Source organism: Vicia villosa, linkage group LG2 (assembly GCF_029867415.1).
Source record: "Vicia villosa cultivar HV-30 ecotype Madison, WI linkage group LG2, Vvil1.0, whole genome shotgun sequence".
NCBI lineage: Eukaryota > Viridiplantae > Streptophyta > Magnoliopsida > Fabales > Fabaceae > Vicia > Vicia villosa.
This window is the reverse complement of record NC_081181.1, coordinates 123,295,804-123,315,491: the sequence shown is the minus strand read 5'-3', so window position 1 is coordinate 123,315,491 and position 19,688 is coordinate 123,295,804. Positions and strand designations below refer to the sequence as shown.

The following is a 19,688-nucleotide window of genomic DNA, read 5'->3' as shown; positions in this document are numbered from 1 at the left end:
TCTCTAGAATGAGTGAGAGAGAAATCAGAGAATGAAGTTGAAATGTTGAATAGGAAGGAAGAATGAAGGAATAGTGAGTCACGGGACGTGAGTGTACAGTATTGCAATTGGATTGGATATATAATAAATTAATTATAGAAATTCAAAAGTTTAGTTAAATATGCGGTTCGGTTCGGTTTGGTTTGGTTTTGTGAAATGAAAACCGCAAACCGAACCGAACCGTGCGGTCCGGCCCAAAAATTATCCAAAACCATCCAAACCAAACGCGGTTTTTGCGGTTTGGATTGGTTCGGTTTGCGGTTTTCCTTTTGGATTGGTTCGGATACGATCACCCCTAATCACGAGCCAACTGATAATTAGGAGACACTGTAAGTTTCCCTTCAATAATAATAGAAACATGACTCTCAACTAACTCCTCTTCGTTAGTCTCATTAGTAGGAACCTCCACCTCAGACTGAGTCTCTTCTACCATAGTTTTGTATTCTTTAACCTCGATATTTTTTCATTTCATCCTGAATAGGGTTTCATCAAAAGTAACATATCTGCTTATGATCATTTTGGATCCTCTAGGATCTATCTTCCATAGTTTGTAACCTTTCACATCTTCAAGATAACCAACGGTTCAAAACTCTACCATCAAGTTTGTCTTGTATGGTATGAACAAACATAAAATCTATGAAAATATTTAAAATTTGAGTAGTCTATCAGTTTTCTACTCTAAAATTTCATAGGCGTCTCAAAGTTTATTCCCGTCGATGGACACCTGTTAATCAATTAAGTTGTAGCAATAGTTTTACCATATAAACTCTTTGTGCTAACAAAAACCATTATATGACAAGTAAAGTTATTGTATCCATGAAGATTGTGTTAAGTTCAAACAAGAACAAGGCAGTTGTACATGTGAATACAACACAGTAAGTTCGTAACAATAATAGGGAGTGCATATAGCATAATTGATTGGTTTGTGTGTTAAATTGTAAGACTAAAAGTTAACTAAAGGTGAACATATGTAATTATAAAAACAATTAAGTTCTCCTTTCAAATGATTTATCCCTAGACGTGATAAAATCCCATGACTCGAGTTATAATGACTTATGTTAATTATGACCTTTTACAAAACATGTTTTTACAACCTTGCAACCTCCCAAATACTTGAAGTCTTCAATTGCAAGGATATCTTATTTGCTAGAAGCAACTTCAAAGGATTTATGGCACATAAATAAAAAGTCTATTTTACAAAATGTGGCTTTACAACCTTGCAACCTCCCAGATATTGGGAGTCTTCAATTGCAAAGATACCCGCTTCACTAGAAGCAACTTCTAAGATATTGGAGGTCTTTAATTTCCACTGGTGAACGTTTTATAGCACATAAAACTAGACTAATGACTGAGACAATTCCAGTCGCAATACGAACTATCATTACAATTTCATAGTTTTACTAATCATATGTGCAATTCTTTGTTAGGTCTCTGTTGCAATCTAAATCAATTCTCCCAATTTCATAGACAGGAGAAAACATTAAACTCAGATAAAATTATAATTATAAAACACAAATTCATTACAGATACAATCATGAAGAATTACATATATCATATGTTTAGGGTAAAATCGTCTAAAAAGAACATAATCTAAGAGAACTAGTCACTCATCATTAAGGGATTCATGGCTTAAATAATAGAAAAACAAAAATAAAAACTTATAATGATTAGGGATGATCCTCTAATGGTAGCCTTAGCTTTCCTCCCCCTTGATACAAAAATATACCTTAATGATTAAACACGTTTTTTTTCTATTTCTAGATAAGGTTCTCGATTCGTAAAATCGTGTCGCACCCCAACTTAACTCTGCCACAACCATATGTTTATTTAGATTCGCAATTATGGAATATTATTTGGATTACGTCACTGATCTTGAGAGCGCGTTACTTTGGCTATTTTGCACTGGATAGCACCGTTATGCAAGTTGGCGTGCACATGTGCTCTATTTCTTATGATTATCTTCTTTTCATTGTGTTCCATTCCTCTTCTTTCTCCACCATCGTAACTTCCACAATAAAATACTATGAAATTTGTCAAGTTATGATGATTTCGACTTGGTTTGGTCCATTTCATGAATCTTCAAAATGTCTATTAAAAACCTTCAAACAAGAATACATTAATAGTAAAAAAAAAAACAACAAAATTTTATTTAAAAAAATAGTTTGAAATAATTTCATCACCCCACTCTCCAAAATTGTTCTACTCATGTGTTTTGCTAAGCCATTTTGTTAAAGTGTGCTGACAACGATTTCATGCCTCTTAATACAATGTTTCTTGCAAAAATCATTACAATTCTATAACACAAACTATACGCCATTATTAGTTCTTAATAAGTTTCGTTTACTTTCTAACTGATTTACTATAAGAAGATACCATTCAATAAAATTTTCAAATGTGTCACTTTTACTTTTCATAATGTTGACCCATACTCTTTTAGAGATATCATAAATAATAGAGAAGAAATATAATTCACCCCATTAGTTGGCACACTTGTCAAACCCCATTGATATGAGTGAACATACTCAAAATATCTACTAGAATCATGCACACCACTCTCAGACTTCACCATGTGTTGTTTGCCTATAATGCAATTATCATAAAATTCTAATTTATTTGATTTATCACTCCATAGAAATCCTTGTTTAGCAAGTTCAACTAAACATTTTTCACTGATGTGGCCTAATCTCAAATGCCACAACTTATATTTATTAAGAATGCCTCGACTAGATACTAATACATAACCCATCCAAAATATACAACTCACACACCCTTTAGCCTTTATTAGTGCACCATGTGAATTTTTCAAAACCCCGCAATCAATTCTAGTGTAGTAGCCTATATCATCAAGCATGTTTATGGACAAAAAAATTCACTTAAGTTCAGGAACAAACCTCACATTACGTAAAAGGAACTCACATTCATCAAACATTTTTAGTCTGATTCTACCAATATGGATGAACTTTGCAAGCCTTGTTATTTCTTTGTTGAACGACTCTGTCTACTTTCAGATCCAAAGTTTTAAAATATTATTTCATTGGACACGTGTGATAAGATAAACCTGAGTTCATAATCCAACTCATTTATATCTCCAAACGTGTTACCACTAGTGCACCAACATTTTCATAACCATTTTCACATGAGGCAAACACAATATGAACAGAATCACCCTTGATTTATCTTTTGGGATAATTCTTCTGGAAGTGACTAATTTTGTTACAAATGAAACATTTAAACTATGACTTATAAAAAAACTTGGACTTAAACTTTGACTTGAATCTCTTCCCTTTTTAGTTACCTCCACTCTCACTCCTTAATCTTGAGAATCTTAAGCTTTCACCACTATCATTAACCTTCAAATATTTCAACTTTGATAACTCTATTGATCTTATGGTCATCTGTACTTCAAGGAGTGCATCCTTAAACTGCTTAAAGGATCTGGGTAATGAGTTTAACAAGACTAGAGTCTTGTCCTCGTTTTTTATTTTTGACCTTAATGTTTTGAAAATCATCAATGATCTTGTGAAATTATGTCACATGCTTCACAATAGATTTATTCTCCACCATACGGAAAGAATAAAGTTGTTGCTTCAGACGCAATATATGAAATTATTCAAGATTGACCCACATCTCAGCCATGGTTTTATTTTTTTATTATGTCTCTTAATACCTTATCTCTGAGGCATATGATAATGGCACTTTTGGCCTTATCCAAAAACTTGGTCTTCTCAGCTTGTGTAAGACTTGTAGGGATCAATGTCTCTCTCTTCAATACTTATACACACCTTTGTTGAACTATTATTGATTTCATCTTCACCTTCCACATTCCTAATTTGTAGACTCTACTAAACTTCTCAATATCCCATTTAAAACCCATTGCACTCACTTCTAAACTTAAACGCTTTGTCTCATGGTGGGTGCCACGTATGGTGAAAATAAGTGTAAATGACATTTGAATACACTAAGATTTTAACATGTCAGGATAAAGAACAATGGAAACCAACCAAATGAATTCAGTGTAATAAAAATATAACAGGATAGAACTCATGAAATATTAGCCCTCTGATTCACTATACTGCAAAGAATTGTTAAAAGAGATTAAAATATGAGATACAAGAAAATAGTCTTTGGAGTTTCCAATAACAAATCATATTTTCTACTCAAGTGTTTCTTCATCTCTCTGACTCGCAATATAAGAATCACGCAAACCAGAGTGTTTTAAGTGTTTCATAAATCCCTTTGATAACACTAAAAGGCTATAAGCCTCAAGAATAAGATCCTAAGAATTTCCACCTTTTGTTTCTCACGAGGATTTCTACCTTTGCACCTTCTATAACTTATACTAACGAGAGAGAGAGAGAGAGAGAGAGAGAGAGAGAGAGAGAGAGAGAGAGAGAGAGAGAGAGAGAGAGAGAGAGAGAGAGAGAGAGAGAGAGAGAGAGAGAGAGAGAGAGAGAGAGAGAGAGAGAGAGAGAGAGAGAGAGAGAGAGAGAGAGAGAGAGAGAGAGAGAGAGAGAGAGAGATAATTGCCAAAATATTAACATGATCAATATATGACCCAATAACAAACACATATGGGAATAAGTCTGAAAAAACTAGCAGTACAAAAAACATTTATTTTTTTAATCTTTTTACGCTTGAGGTTGTAAGGTATATTACAACATTTTTTATTCAAACAAGTAGCAGATAAGATTATCGGAGAAAAGGAACAATAACCACAAAGAAAAGCTTAAAAAAGTACCGACAACAACAAGGATTTTTGTGGAAGTGTGTTCTAATGTTATGACATTAAGTTTTGTGGTGACCCCATTCATTTCACATTCTTTCTATGTGCTAACTTCACTCAGAGTCCTAATAACATCTGCCACTAAATAAATACTAGTGTTTTTTAATCTTAAATCCAGGGTACGAGAAATCTAAATAAAAGTAAATACTATTAAAATTAACAAATTTATTACTTAGCAACCAAATAATGAGTCTCTTATCTCTATTCCCATTCTTGAAATTGAGTTGTTACACATGTTGAGCCAAAGTCCTAGTTAAACACCTGAATCTAAGTATATACTTGTTTCTGGTCCTACAATAGTTAAACTTGAAATCGAGTCTATAATTATTCATGGTCTTCCAATGTCTTCTATTTTGTAGGAATCATTACCTTTAGCACCATCTCGGATGTATCAAAGAAGAAGTAAACTTGATCTGATCCAGAAAAACAAATTCAATCGTTTGAATTAGAGGTAAGTACTTTGGAAGATTTCTCTATTAATGATTCTTTTTTTTAATTGTGATACTATCCCTGATGATTTACATACTCGTGATACTGACAAATGATTTACCTCTTGATTTGACAAGGGAAAAAAAATCATGTCCCTCCATATAAGGTCCATAATGCAAGAGTTTTACTGCATTTTTCAGTTCACTGAGAATTCCATCATCTGTTTAAAATGCATTGAAAAATAAATTTTGGTTTCAAGTTATGGATAATGAAATAAAAGCACTTGAACAAAATAGGAATTGGGAGATTGTGGAGTGACAAAAGGTAAGAAAGCAGTTGGATACATGTGGATATATATTGTGAAATGCTCATACATATGACATTGATTATGATGAGACATTTTCTCCAATGACAAAAGGATATATTATTCAAATATTATCATCTCTTGCTGGTCACTCTGGTTAGGAACTGCATCAGTTTGATGTCAAAAATTATTTCTTACATGGAAACTCAGAGGAGGGGTGCATATGGAGTTTCCACATGTCTTTGGTTTCATGGGTGGAACCAATAAGGCGGGTCCATTGAATAATGTATCACATGGATTAATGTAATCACCTTGAGTCGGGTTTGAAATATTCACAAAGGCCATAAGCAAAGTCACACATACCACACTATTCTTGAAACATTCACAAAGAGGAAAATTAATTGCACTTCTTATTTATGTTGATGATATTATTTTTATATGTGATGATATGATTGAGATACAAATAGTCAAAAAACATTATTAGATAATTTTAAGATGAAAGACCTTGGTAAACTCAAGTATTTCTTAGAGATCGAGTTAACCTACTAAAAAAATCCATCTTTGTCTCATGTTTTTCACTTTAATAAGAATCCAAGAGGAAAAAAGTCTAGTTTATTGGTGATGATGCAGAGTGAAAAGGAGCTTGATGAGGTTGTAAAATAACATTAACGTTTTTGTCCAGTGGTGATCAAAGGGTTGACGAATGTTGTTATTCAGGGAGGTTGTGTCTTCATGGGGTTCCTACATCCATTATTTCAGACAAGGACGCCAAATTTCTCAATCATTTCTGGATAATCTTTGGAGATTATTTGGAACAGCGCTAAACATAAATTCTACAACTCATCCTCAAACAAATGGGCAAGCTGAGGTAACCAACAAAAATTTGGAAAATATGATTTCGGAGTGTTTGAGGTGACAGGCGAAACGGTGGGATTTAGTTTTGCCTCAGGTCGAATTTGCTTACAGCAGCATTGTGCATTCAGCTACATGGAAATCACCATTCTCTCTGGTCTATACTTTTGTTCCTAAGCATGTGGTTGATTTGGTAAAGTTTCCTAAGGTGCCTGGAGTTAGTTCGACAGCTAAGAATATGGCCGAAGAAATGGTAGTTGTTAAAGAAGTTGTCAAGGCAAATTTAGAGGCTAGTGGACAGAAAAATAAAGCAGTTACTGACAAACACAAGAGAGTCAAAGTTTTCAATGTAGGAGACTATGTGATGGTGTTTCTGCGCAAAAAGAGAGGTTTTGGGTTGGTACTTACAACATGTTGTAGCCACGTAAAGGTGGCTCGTTCAAAGTGACCGGGAAGATCAATGATAATGCTTATGTGGTAACTCTCCTAGAGTTCATGAATATGTCCAATACTTTCAATGTTGCTGACATTCACGAATATCATGCAGGCGAGATTCTTTATCAAGAGAACTCGGGGTCGAGTTCTTTAGAGGTGGAGGAGACTGATGCAGGAAGGCTGAATGCGCATATCGAAGAGGAAGTCGCGCGTCGGATAGGTTCCACAAGAATTGTGCAAGTTTGGTGTCCGATATCAGAATAATTATTATTATACCTTTTCGGATAGGAAATCGGCTAATGAGTCCAGTTGACAGTTTGGCCGTGACCTACGGTCTTTTTAAGTCATTCAAATTTGTTTCAGGCTCAAATTTAGCATTTTACTATTTTTCACGTTTTGTTTTATTTATTTATAGCATTTTACTATTTTTCACGTTTTATTTTATTTATTTAATTCTCTTTTGGATTAAATGTCCGTTATGATTTCTTTGTTTTTTCTGTATTTAAAGACCTTTGGTGGCGTAGTCTTAAAGATTTTCTTTCATTATAATAAAATTTAGAGTTTCCTTCTTTCTGGTGGATTTCAGCTTTATCTGATCATTTTGTCGCTTGCAAACTTGTGTTTTGTTCTAGGATTAGCACTTGATTTAGCCATTGAAACGGGACCATTAGAAGAAACATGACACTTTAAGGTTGGAAAGTGACATGTATTAAAATTGACTCTATGGATGTGTATAATATAGTGATGGCACCTTTTCTAGTGCATCTACTAAATCTATTTTTACTTCTGTTATTTGTTTACATCTGTGTTATCCGTCAAGTCTAACACTCTGAAACATGCTACCTTAAGATGATCTGTCGGTCTAACACTCTTTGAAACATGTTACCATAAGAATTTTCTTACAAAAACGTAAGTGGTTGGAAAAGTAGCTACCAACGAATATTTCCTCTAACCCTGCAGTTATCTATCAGTACTATATAAAAGAGTAGATGCAACACAAACAATTTTTCTTCAAAATGCAAAGAGATCTTACTAACGCTAAAGAACAAGATGTGCCAACAAAAGAGGCATGAGACTAATACATTGCACACAATATTTGCACTACAATACCCATTCATGTGCAATGAAAAATCTATGCTAACTTTATCCCAAAACTATCACCTAAGCTACATCAATGATGCAAAAACTCAGTTTGATGAGATATTTATTTATATAACTTAGAATTTTCATCGAGTAGCATACTTTGCGACTATATCAAAGTCCCCAATTTGCTAAAGAAATATGTTCATAACTCCACATTAACCTCCAATATACTGTTGCCTTTTAAATTTGATGAAATCTCCATTTGTGGACTGAAGTAATGCAGATGAAAAAGAGCATTCCTACATGGTCCTGAACATTTAGTATGAAAAGGACTCAGTAGTATTGACAAACCATGTTTTTTCCTTTAAAAAAACTTAACAGAACAAGAGATCATGACTATACCTTACAAAAAAAATAAAATTGTAACTGAATAGGGAGGGGATCATCCTTAAATTTCCTTAAAAAAAACTTACAAAACACGAGATCAAGATTACACCTTCCAAATGAACAAAAATTGAAACTCCTTCCAAAAGAACAAAAATTGAAACTGACCTCCTACCAAAAGAACAAACATTGAAACTGAATAGGGAGGGGGCTGCGCGAACGCAAGCCCCCACAGCAACAAATTATGATGTAGGCTCCACCACTTGGGTAGACTTAGGCTAGCACCCCTCCTAAGTGCAATGGAGGTCACTTGCCTAGGCCATGGGCCTTCTTGATCACCCATTGACCCCATCCAGGTAAGTATGTTGCAACGGATCACACACTTCTCTTTTATAATTGAGGATCCATACTATTCACTCTGACAATTCCGATGTGGGACTAAGATAACATAACACTAAATCATTCTAAAGAGGGAAAGGAAAAGAAGACCATTTAAGTGTCCGTGTCGGCATTCTTTTTGTGAAAGATAATAATAATATAAATCTAAACTATGACCTATTTGTTCCCCAAACTTAGTGTTGGAGTTGTATTTATAGTCTATATTCACTTAATAGATCAACATGTTACACACCAAATCACATTACGATTCAAATAGATGAACTATTTATAATATTGCAGTCGTGGAATCTCATAAGTGAATGTATGCAATCTTTTGTTCCATGATCTCCTCATTTTTCCTTTATCCTGTTTTTTTAGAACAGTTATTTAACTGAGATGAAATCTTTGCTGAGCCTGACCTATAGCACATTTTCTCTTGCACATTTCAAAATGATGACCAATACATTTGCAAAAACTACAATAGTTAGGCAAATTCTCTTATTCCAACTCCACAATCTTTCATATCAATCATCTTACCGTCATTCGTGTTGGATTTTTTCCTTAAACGAAAAGGTTCTCGTCTCTAAAAATCACTTCGCAAGAGTCTCCAAACCGTCATTCGTGTTGTACACGAGACTGACGTCGATGCCTTTGAACACGACAGTGGTGCTACTGACCACATATGCTCTACTTTAGACATGTTTTCTACATGTAAGTGGATACACTCAATACCAGGTTAAATTACCTGATGATAATAAGGCCATTGCAGAATTTTCTATTGAAGTGCATCTCACTAACTCTATTGTCTTAATAAATGTTTCTGCATCAAAATTGGCAAGAGATTCTTATAGCTATGGTCTATTTGCAGCTTGGGGATGTCTTCTTCAATGAAACAAGTTTCTATTGAAAAATTGCAAAAGAATTTTATAACAAAAACACAAGTGGTTGACAAAGTAACTTCAAACAAATATTTTCCCTAACATCATCATGCATAAATATCAAGAACTACCATAGCCTTTCATATGTTAAGGTAGAAACTCTGTTGTGTGGATTGCAAAACACCACTTTAATTCTTTTGTATTTACTTTTAACAAACTTACGAGAGGTATAAAATTTGAACTAAAATTGTAGGACTTTACCCCAAAGGGGAGTCCTTCCAGAAATTCTCAAAGGCTTGAGTTGAACCCAAGCCTAAGAGGGGGTTTGGAAATAGTTTTCAACCAGCAATAGACGCGCCTCGGTTAGAACCTCACTAGCTGCGTCATTGCCCCAAGCGCAAAGATAGTTTTGTCATACATTAAACTTCATTTTATATATAACTTCAAAATCATCTCATTTCTCTCATCAGCAGTGTGGGACTAGGAAATTTTACCATGAAGTCTTCACTCATCATTCTTTTCCATAAATAAACAAATCTAACAACTAAAACAACCGCAAAGAATTAATAAAGTTGAGAAAAAGAGATGTAACTGGTTCAAAAACTAAGACAAGAAAATATTACAGTAGTAAAATAGCCCAGTCACCAAACCAGTACCAAAGTTCTTGAAATTTACTTCCTTCTAATAATTCATCTACAAGATGATGACAAGAGTTCATATGGGGTATTAAATGGTGAGTTAGATTATGTTTGCAATTTTCATTCAATACAGTATTCAGAGAAGGAGTGAAAAAACTACAAAATAGTGTGAATCAGGCCATGAAAATGAGAAAGATGTCTTAGCTCAACAAAATGTAGACATCTAAATTTGTCTTAAAGCCATGAAAGATGAGAAAGGAGGGGAAGCTGTTGCCTCACAGTGTGAATCAGGCTTCTACAATGACCTCAACACAAGGTATCAAATCAGTTTGGTAAAGATGTTTCGTTTTATTTGTTTGTTCATTCTTCTACCTTAACCATCTCAATCCACTAAATAATCCTCTTATACCTTACCCAACTCAATCCACTAAATAATCCTTAAACAATCGCATTTCATTTGTGGGTGTTGAAAGAACCACTTATATCTAGAGTAAAAATTATCCCAATTAGAGATACAAGAAAATGTAGTGATAAAAAAAGACACAATCTTATACTAAAATTGCAGAGCCCTTAACGAAGAGGACTCTTCCAAAAACTAGCGTATGCCGCTAATTGTGACGCTGACACGGTATTCTTTAGTAAAAGGCGAAAGAATAGTTCGCTATGTCATCATCACACGGCTCCGTAATTGAAAATGTAAGAGGTCCTTGCATTTTATATGTAAACACTATAGTTTCTTTTATGCAGTAGACGATGTGGGACTTCAGTCTGATACCCACTACCTTTAAATACAAAAGTATCCCAAATCTAGCAGAATTGAATTTCAATGCAAATACAGCACATGAATAATAACTCACCTTTCAACCGAGGAGCTGTATGACCCAATGATCTGTTCCATCTTTTGTTTTAAGTGAGTCTTTACAGACCTCACCATTTTCATGATCAAAACCTACCATGGCTATAGCATACAAAACAATCCTGTAGAAGACAAAAGAGGATTCACCTTAGTGTTATGCATGCACTGTAAGTAAACTGTTAGGCTTAACATATTTCATTCAAAAACACCAATGAAAAACTATAGTACTCTTCATTGCAGAGCCCCCACCAAATTGTTAAAGCATATCAAGTATACAAACTGAGCTAACTTCCAAACATCATATTTCACCTGAGAGTATTAAAAGAAACAGTTTCTCTGGAAAGGAGACAGCTAATAGAATTTAAAAACTAGTTGTACATCACTTCACAAATTTCAAAACAGTCTCTTACACTATCCCATTTGTGTAAAATCACACATGCTTGGTCATATGATTATGATTTTCAAAGCACGTCACAAAATATCATGCTAGAAGCCATAAATTTCAACAACATTCAAAATAATATCTCCCCTTTGCAATTGTGAATATACCAAACTCCAGAACACCAGTAATTAACAGATAACAAATCATTATCATCCAATTAATCAAGTCAGCAATGGTCTATGAAGATACACCTTATTTTGTATTAGTAAAAAAGAGCACGGACAAAATTAAATTTCCTATGCCTCTGAGGTCCTAAAGGACGACCTCGGGGACGTAATGACCAAGTACAAAAAGCACCAGAAAATATAGTTTCGTTAAAAACATGCATTAGAGATGAGAGACAAAATAGCTTGGATGAATTGACATTAAAGATCTGCATCTGATTGTTAATGCCGCTGATGGCAGAAGATTGAATCAGGGATCTAGTCGAAATTTTGGTTGATCTCATCGAGAGAAAATTCTAAGATGTGTTCATACATGGTGGATGTTTTCTACAAAAAATCACGGCTTTCCGACCAGCTTTCAATTCAGAAATCCTACACGGTTGAAGTAGATAATTTAGAAGCAAATGCACTTGGGGATGCTGAACAGAAACAAATTGAAAATCTTACTGTAGAGGAATACTGAGCATTAATGGCAATGCTTAAGTCCAACAGATTGAAAGGAGGAGCAGATGTTGCCTCACACGGTGTGGATCCGGCTTGTACAGTGAAAGTGAGCTCCACACAATGTATCAAATCTGTTCCGTACTGTTCTGTAGTCAGAAAATTAGATTTATGAATTTTTTATAATGGTCCTAATGACCACATATGCTCTACTTTAGACATGCTTTCTACATATAATAGTATAAATTCAATACTGGTTACATTACCCAGGTGGTAAAAAGGCCATTGCAGAATTTTCTAATGAAGTGCATATCACTGACTCTATTATATTAAAATTGATGTTTTATACCTGCCATTGTTTAGTTTCAACTTGGTTTCAGTATCAAAATTGGAAGGAGAATCGTCTTGCTATTAGGGTTCGTCTTGCTATTAGGGTTCATCGGCATATGGGTTCATCGCGATTTTTCGATCATGTTTTCCAATCGGCGACTCAATATAACATCATTTGCAGATAAGTTCGCATTAGAGAGTAAGTCAACATTGAGGGACAAGTATGAGGTTAATGTTTTTTATAATACTACAAAATGGAACTCATTGTGATGCTTGTTCCCTATTAACTTTAAATTTTAGTCATGCATAATAAAAATAGCGAGACATACCAAAAATCAAGACATCCAAACAGAAACTTAAACTAAAATTGCAGAGTTTTCAACGAAGAGGGCTCTTCCAAAAACTAGCGTATGCCGCTAATAGTGACACTAACACGGTATTCTTTAGTAAAAGGAGAAAGAATAGTTTGCCATGTCATCATCACACGGCTCCGTAAGTTGCATAGATAGAGGTCCTTTCATTTTATATTTGAACAGATTAATTTCTTTTACGCATTAAACGATGTGAGACTTTAGTCAGATACCTACTTGACCTCTACAATGAATAAACATCTAAAGCCCGTCACTGGAAAGTCTTTGGAACAAAGACAGCGCTGATAGAATCGTGAAAGACGATGGGTCTAGGATAAGCTGACGGCTATATAAATCCTGACCCGAAGCTAAACTAACACCTTTATATGATCCAATATAGTACAGCATTCGTCCAAACATTGACATGAAAATAGCAGGGACGGATCAGTTTCATCTTTTGACCCAAAACATATATTGTTCTGATGACAACAATCAGCACAAAGACAGTGGCTTCACTAAATTTAATAACTAAAAAACCAATCTAACAACAATTGAAAATCTCAACATGACAACTTAAATTTGGTTTAAGAAATGCATTTGCTACTGCTAACTACCACTGAATTAGAAAGAAAAAAAAAAGGTACTTTAGAAACATATTTACAATGTCACCTGTAAAATCTTACCAACCATGAAAAGCTCAAAGTGGGCCCTAGCTTGTTGAAATTGTAACACCACCAGAGCTGCTTTGATTGGTAAATAGATTCCAAAGCGAGAGTTACATAAAAAAAACAATGATAGTATTACTTGAACATGATCTGTTCTATAGGCTCTTACTACTAGGTCCTTGGATTCTAAGGAGACAAGAACATAAGACTGTTGGATTCTAAGTTTTTATGACAAAACTTTGTTTGTGATTTAGTGTCCTTTGCTTCCCACTCAGAGAGATAACTTGCTTCCTTCTTTAAACCTTAACAAAACCCATACATCATCAAGTACAAACTTTTATAATAAACTCAGCAAAACAGACAGAAGGAAAGAAAAAAGTTGATTTTTATGACAAAGTAAATATTGCTTACTTCCCAAAGATCAGAACATGGAAGATCATCATCGTTCTCTGTAAAACCTTGCATGTTAAACCCTAGGTCCACTCCCTCTCCATAAATAACTTGACTGGTTTCAGAGTTCAGAAGCATAGCAAATAAATTCATGTTCATTATCAAAAACATATACAAATTTCCATTAGAAAACCGAAACGTTTAGGTGCTTTTACATTCTTTTTCTTCTTCTTCTTCTTCCGGTTTTTGGTTTGGTGAAGGGTTTTTTTTTTTTTTTTCAGTTTGTGGAGATGCCTCTTAATATACAAGGGTAGTATCTGATTTAACATTGTGACACGTTTTTTGGTCATATTGAGAGAAAATATGAGGGTGAAAGAGAGAAAGAAGCTAGAAAAGAAAAAGAAGAGACTATAGTAACTGTTTTTAAATGATAAAATTATCTTTAAACAATTTAATAAACTTTATGTTAATTTATATTAATTTAATAAACTTTTTAATTTTTAATTTTTTATATTGATTTATTATAAAGTAATTTATTTTCTATTACTAGTATAATTTACATACATTTGATATTGAGCCAATGATTTACCTCTTGTTTTGAGAAGGGATAAAAAATGTATTTCTCTCTATATAGATATTGAGCAAATGATTTACCTCTTGTTTTGAGAAGGGATAAAACATGTATTTCTCTCTATATAAATGAGATCACGTGTATCGAGACTCAAGAAGCAAGTTAGAAGGGGTACAAGAAGTGAAACATGAAATTTTTATGCACTTTTCTAACTTGTTTAGAGACAATAAAATTCGTAGAATGTTCCTAAGGGATATCAAGTATAAGAGGAATGAAGTAGAAGGCAACGCTTACCTAACAAATGTTTTTTCAGAAGATGAGATTCAAGGGCAATGTGAGATTGTGACAGCTCCAAGAGTCTTAGTATGGGGAGTGTTAATTTTTGGTTCATCAAAGAATTTTGGGATGTGTTAAAATGTGACTTCCTTAGGTTCATTGGGGAATTCCATTCAAATGGAAGGTTGGTATGAATAGCTCCTTCATAACTCTAATTGTGAAGTTTGAGAATACGACCAAGTTGAACAACTCCAAGCCAATTTTGTTAATCGGAAGCATGTATAAGGTTCTTGCCAAATTGCTTGCAAATAGATTGAAGGTTATAATTCCTAAGGTTAACTCTGAAACTCAATTTTCTTTTCTCGAGGGTCGTCAAACGTTGGATTGAATCCTTATAGAAAATAAAGTAGTACTTGATGCTAAAAGAAGAGGTAAAGAATTAGTGATATTTAAAGCTGATTTTGAAAAGGAATTTGATTTGGTGGATTGGAATTTTCTTGGTTTTAATGAAAAATGTTGAGCCTGGATTTATCAGTGTTTGCATTCTGTGTCATTCTCAGTTCTGGTAATGGTAGTCCCACCAAAGAGTTTTTGGTTGGGAGAGGACTAAGGCAAAGTGATCCATTGTTCCCACTTTTATTCCTATTGGTAGATGAAGGTTTCAATCTAATGGTGTTGAAAAGCGTTCAATTGAATTGGTTTGAAGGATACATTGTCGGGAATGAGGAGGTAAGTGAGTCACATATCCAATATGCAGATGATACAATCGTAATGAGGGAAAGAAGTTGGAAGAATATTTGGCCGATAAAAGCATCTCTTCAATTATTCGAAATGGTATTTGGTGTTAAAGTAAATTTTCATAAAATTTCATTAATAGGAGTAAACATTCAACAATTTTGGTTGAAGGAAGCAACAATGGTGTTAAATTGTAGATTTGGTGCAACACCTTTCAAATACTTGGGGCTTCCCGTTGGTAACAATCATCGGAGGTTGGTTGAATGAAATTCGACTATCGACATAGTTAGGAACAGGCTGACTTCGTGGAACAATAATTACCTTTCAATTAGTGGTCGTATTATTCTCTTGAAATCCATCTTGTTTGCTCTGCTAGTATACTATCTCTTATTCTTCAAGGCTCCAACATGTATTGTCTATAAACTATAGTCTATTTTCAAAAAGTTTTTATGGGGTGGGTGGAGCGGTAAGTAGAAAAATCAATTGGTTCAGTGGGACAAGGTGTGTAGAGATAAGAAAGAAAGGGGGCAAGGTTTAAAAAAACATCAGGACCTTCAATTTAACTTTATTAGGCGAAGTGGAGACTCCTTATCAAAAAGGACAAGCTATGGGCTAAAATCGTAGAGTGCAAATACAGAGGGACTAGTTTTGAGTCGTATAGGTGTGATAAGTTTAGTTCTTTGTGGTGGCGAGATATATAATCGATTGACCTTAGGGAAGGGGGTTTCAAGCCATCTTGGTTTCATGAAAAGTTGTCTAAAGAAATAGGAGATGGAAAGGAGTCATTATTTTGGTTAGATCCTTGGTAGGGCGGGAAAAGGTTGAATGACATTTATCCAAATTTATTTGCCTCAGCTATTGATAAGGGAGCATCGGTAAGTGAATCCTTAAGGAGTGAGAGATGAGATACATTATGGATCGCTAATTAGACAACCTCGTTAGACGATGAAAACAAAGAGATAGAAAATTACATTCATGATAAGGTGAGGAGAATCTTTTTAAAAGAGAACATCAAGGATATGTGGGGATGTTCCAAGGTTGATTACTCGGTTAAAGAAGCTTATTCTTCTATCCTCGATAGTGCGGCTGTAGTAAGTAATGAAGATAAGGTATATGCAATCGCTTGGAACAAACTTGTTTCTCTAAAAGTATCGATATTTGTATGGAAGCTCTTGCAGAACAAAATTCCAACAAGAGATAATCTTATAAAAAGAGGCATCTTAGTTGATTCTCAAAATTCATGTTCTTTTGGTTGCAAAAAGGAAGAGAATGGCGCGCACATTTTCTCCGAATGTTCGATAGCCTCCTCGACATGGAGCGAGATCCTAAGTTGGCTTAATCTCTCCTCTATTTTTCATAATTATGTTTTGTAGAATTTGTAACAGTTCCAGGATTTAGTTAGCCACGGAAAGACCACTACTATGTTGTTCAACGTCATTTGTTTATCATGCATATGGGCTTTGTAGAGGAATCGAAACAAGAAAAATGTAGAGTTTCTGGAGAGAAAAATCTCAGCAATCTTTGATGAGATTCAATTGTCATCTTAGAAGTGGATAAAGAGCAAGGCAGTCAGTTTCATAAACATTTAGGAAGTTTATATATACTGCCCAATCAATAAGGCCCTTAGAAAATCAGTTAGAGCAGGGTTTAAAGTGTCTTAATCGATTAAGAACGCTCTTAATAGATTAGGATAATAATTGTTGTGGGGTTTCTTTTTTGAGAATTATTGTTGTTTATGAAACACATAATCAATTGGATGATAGACATGATGATTATGAGCATTAAAAAGCTAATGAATATTTTTTTCTTCTTTTTGAGCCATATTTCTCTCCTATAAATAGAGGATTCTCATCACTTTCATACTACATTAGAAAACATTATTGACACTCTTTCTCACTTTTTATTCTTTTTATTCTCATTTCTCTTAACTCACTAAAATATCAGTGGAGATTCCCGACGTTTTGCTGAGGAGGTGGAGGCAGAGGTGATTGATTGATCGCTGCTTTAGTAGCAGCGGCAGCTTCACGCGCAACGGTGGATCGAGTAACTTTAGATCAAGTCATCACTTGGAATCGTAAGAATTAGAAATTTGGAAGTTCAAAGAAATTGAAGTTGAAACGATGCTTGATTATATCGAATGCTAAGTTAGATCTTCATGTTTGATTCTGAATGCTCTTGATTCAGTGACCTGATGAAGTTGAAATTGACGAATCATAGAACGAGTGTGAGACCGTGAAAATCATATGAATTAGAAGTTGATTTTCATAAACGGTGTCATTGTTCTGTTTTAGAATAAAAACGGAGTGATAATCGAAAGTGATGGTGGTTCTGAGCTTCCGACGCGGTGGAAGGGGGACCTACAAGGTTAGTACTCCAACACTCAAGTCAGTATGTGAGAAAGAAAAGTGAATTGAAATTGGGTTTGAAACTTGTCATCTGAATTTGGCGTCTTCTCTATATATAGTAGAGAGGAAATAACAAACTCACTATTTGTTAAGAGTAGATTGCGGAGAGCCGTTGAATGCACTTGTAGTTGAGATCTTTTGTTAGCGTCATGAGAAAGGTGTTTGTGCTAAGAAGATTCTCGAAGTAATACTAGTCTATAGAGTGCTCAGTCGGGGTCGATATGACCTACTCAGAACAAGTTTCTTAGTATGTACCCTTAAGAGTAGTGTTGTTCATGGGTGTGGAGCTGTCAATATGGGCTACCCGGCCCTAAACGGGCCGGCCCTAGCCGGCCCTGGGCTTTTCAGGGCTGGGCCAAAAAGGCCCTGTATAATATGGGCTCGAGATTTACTACCCGAGCCCGGCCCTAGATGGGCTTCGGGCTACCCGCCCCTAAATAGGCTTTTTTATTTTAAAAAATTAAAATAAAAACTCCATAATATTTATTATAAATAAAATTAAAAATTATGTTATTTTAAACATAATACATTTTTAAGTACTATATTATCTCTTATAAATACTATAATGTGTTTCTAAATACAATATATGTCTAAATTGTATAAAATAGTACTTCAATATTTATTATATGAGAAAAACTAATATAATACGATGAAAAAATGTTGATTATATTAATGTATAATATTTAAAAGAGAAAGATTGAATAAAATAGAGATAAAATTTACTGAAGTGAGAAAAATCAATATGCTATTTTGGAGTAAGATAATATAAATATTAATATATTTTTTTTCAAATTTATAATTATGCGGGTCTGATGGGCTACCCACGGCCCATATGGGTTATCCCTAATAGGTAGCGGGGTTTTTCAAGGCTGGGCTAAAAAGGCCCTAGAAAATATGGGCTCTAATTTTAAGGGCCAAGCCCTATGATTTTTCGGGCTAGCCCATTTTGACAGCTCTAGGTGTGGGTATTCCCACGAACTTACCGACCCAAACCAAACCAACCTACATACTACCTAAATTCGTTCGTTTGCGGGTTTACTCAACCTGCAACAACATGTGTATATATTTAAGGACACAAATTAACATTACTCAATAAATTAAACTAAAATTTAATAAAAAATTAAAAAACAAATTTGATTTTTTTATTTAGATATTTTTTTTCAAAGTCTAATTTATTATAAAACAATTATTTAATTTAATTTTAAAAAGTATTATTATATTATTAAAATAATGATTAAATATTATATTAAAATCAATTAATAGTTAAAATAATAAAAAAAATATGGGTTTTGTACTGACACAGTAAAATATTTTTACAATGTCAATCAATCACCTCCATGTATTCAATTAAACTATTCTTTTATTTAAAAAAAAGGCTTAAATGCACTTTTGGTCCTCCTATTTTCATATTTTTTAAGTTTTAGTCCCTCCGTTTTAAAACCCAGGTTTTTGGTCCCTAAACTTTAGTTCACTTGTGATTTTGTTGGCCCCCCTCCACTTTTGCTGACATGTCAATTAATATTTAGAATAAAAAATAATTTTTAATTACGTGGCATTACTGACTGGATTAATATATTAATCAATATTTTTTATTAACTTATAAATTAGTGAGTAATTTTAATTATGTATTTTTTATTAACTTATTGTAGTTGTCGGCTCAGTGGAAATTCCATCATATTTATATGATACATTAGAAAATTTAATTTTTGCTATGGATGAGGAAATAAAAGCATTTGAAATAAAATGAGTGTTCTTTGTCTCCACACATAAATTTTCTTGTGATCCATGGCCTTGAGTCTAGAGTCATAGAAGAATTCCTTGATGCTTTCCATAGGGATAGAAAAGAGTCTAGTGGTCGGT

The 19,688-nt window shown here is 34.0% G+C and overlaps 1 long non-coding RNA gene and 4 other non-coding genes across 6 annotated transcripts; all 5 read right to left on the bottom strand.

The window, feature by feature from the left end:
• Positions 1–4,549: 4,549 nt before the first annotated feature.
• Positions 4,550–14,195, bottom strand: LOC131651961 (uncharacterized). 2 transcript variants are annotated; one of them, XR_009298522.1, is made up of 3 exons: positions 11,061–14,195; positions 5,373–5,471; positions 4,550–5,235 (listed from the first exon to the last, which is right to left on the bottom strand). It is a non-coding gene; the product is annotated as an uncharacterized LOC131651961 (long non-coding RNA). The 2 variants fall into 2 exon arrangements; XR_009298523.1 differs by lacking the exons at positions 4,550–5,235; positions 5,373–5,471 and adding an exon at positions 5,489–8,234 and having other exon boundaries at positions 11,061–11,181; positions 12,113–14,193.
• Positions 8,514–8,673, bottom strand: LOC131654216 (U1 spliceosomal RNA). Its single transcript, XR_009299265.1, has one exon. It is a non-coding gene; the product is annotated as a U1 spliceosomal RNA (small nuclear RNA).
• On the bottom strand, positions 9,819–9,970 carry LOC131654222 (U4 spliceosomal RNA). The gene has a single exon (XR_009299270.1). It is a non-coding gene; the product is annotated as a U4 spliceosomal RNA (small nuclear RNA).
• On the bottom strand, positions 10,769–10,885 carry LOC131654250 (U5 spliceosomal RNA). Its single transcript, XR_009299295.1, has one exon. It is a non-coding gene; the product is annotated as a U5 spliceosomal RNA (small nuclear RNA).
• LOC131654259 (U5 spliceosomal RNA) lies at positions 12,810–12,926 on the bottom strand. The gene has a single exon (XR_009299304.1). It is a non-coding gene; the product is annotated as a U5 spliceosomal RNA (small nuclear RNA).
• Positions 14,196–19,688: the final 5,493 nt, after the last annotated feature.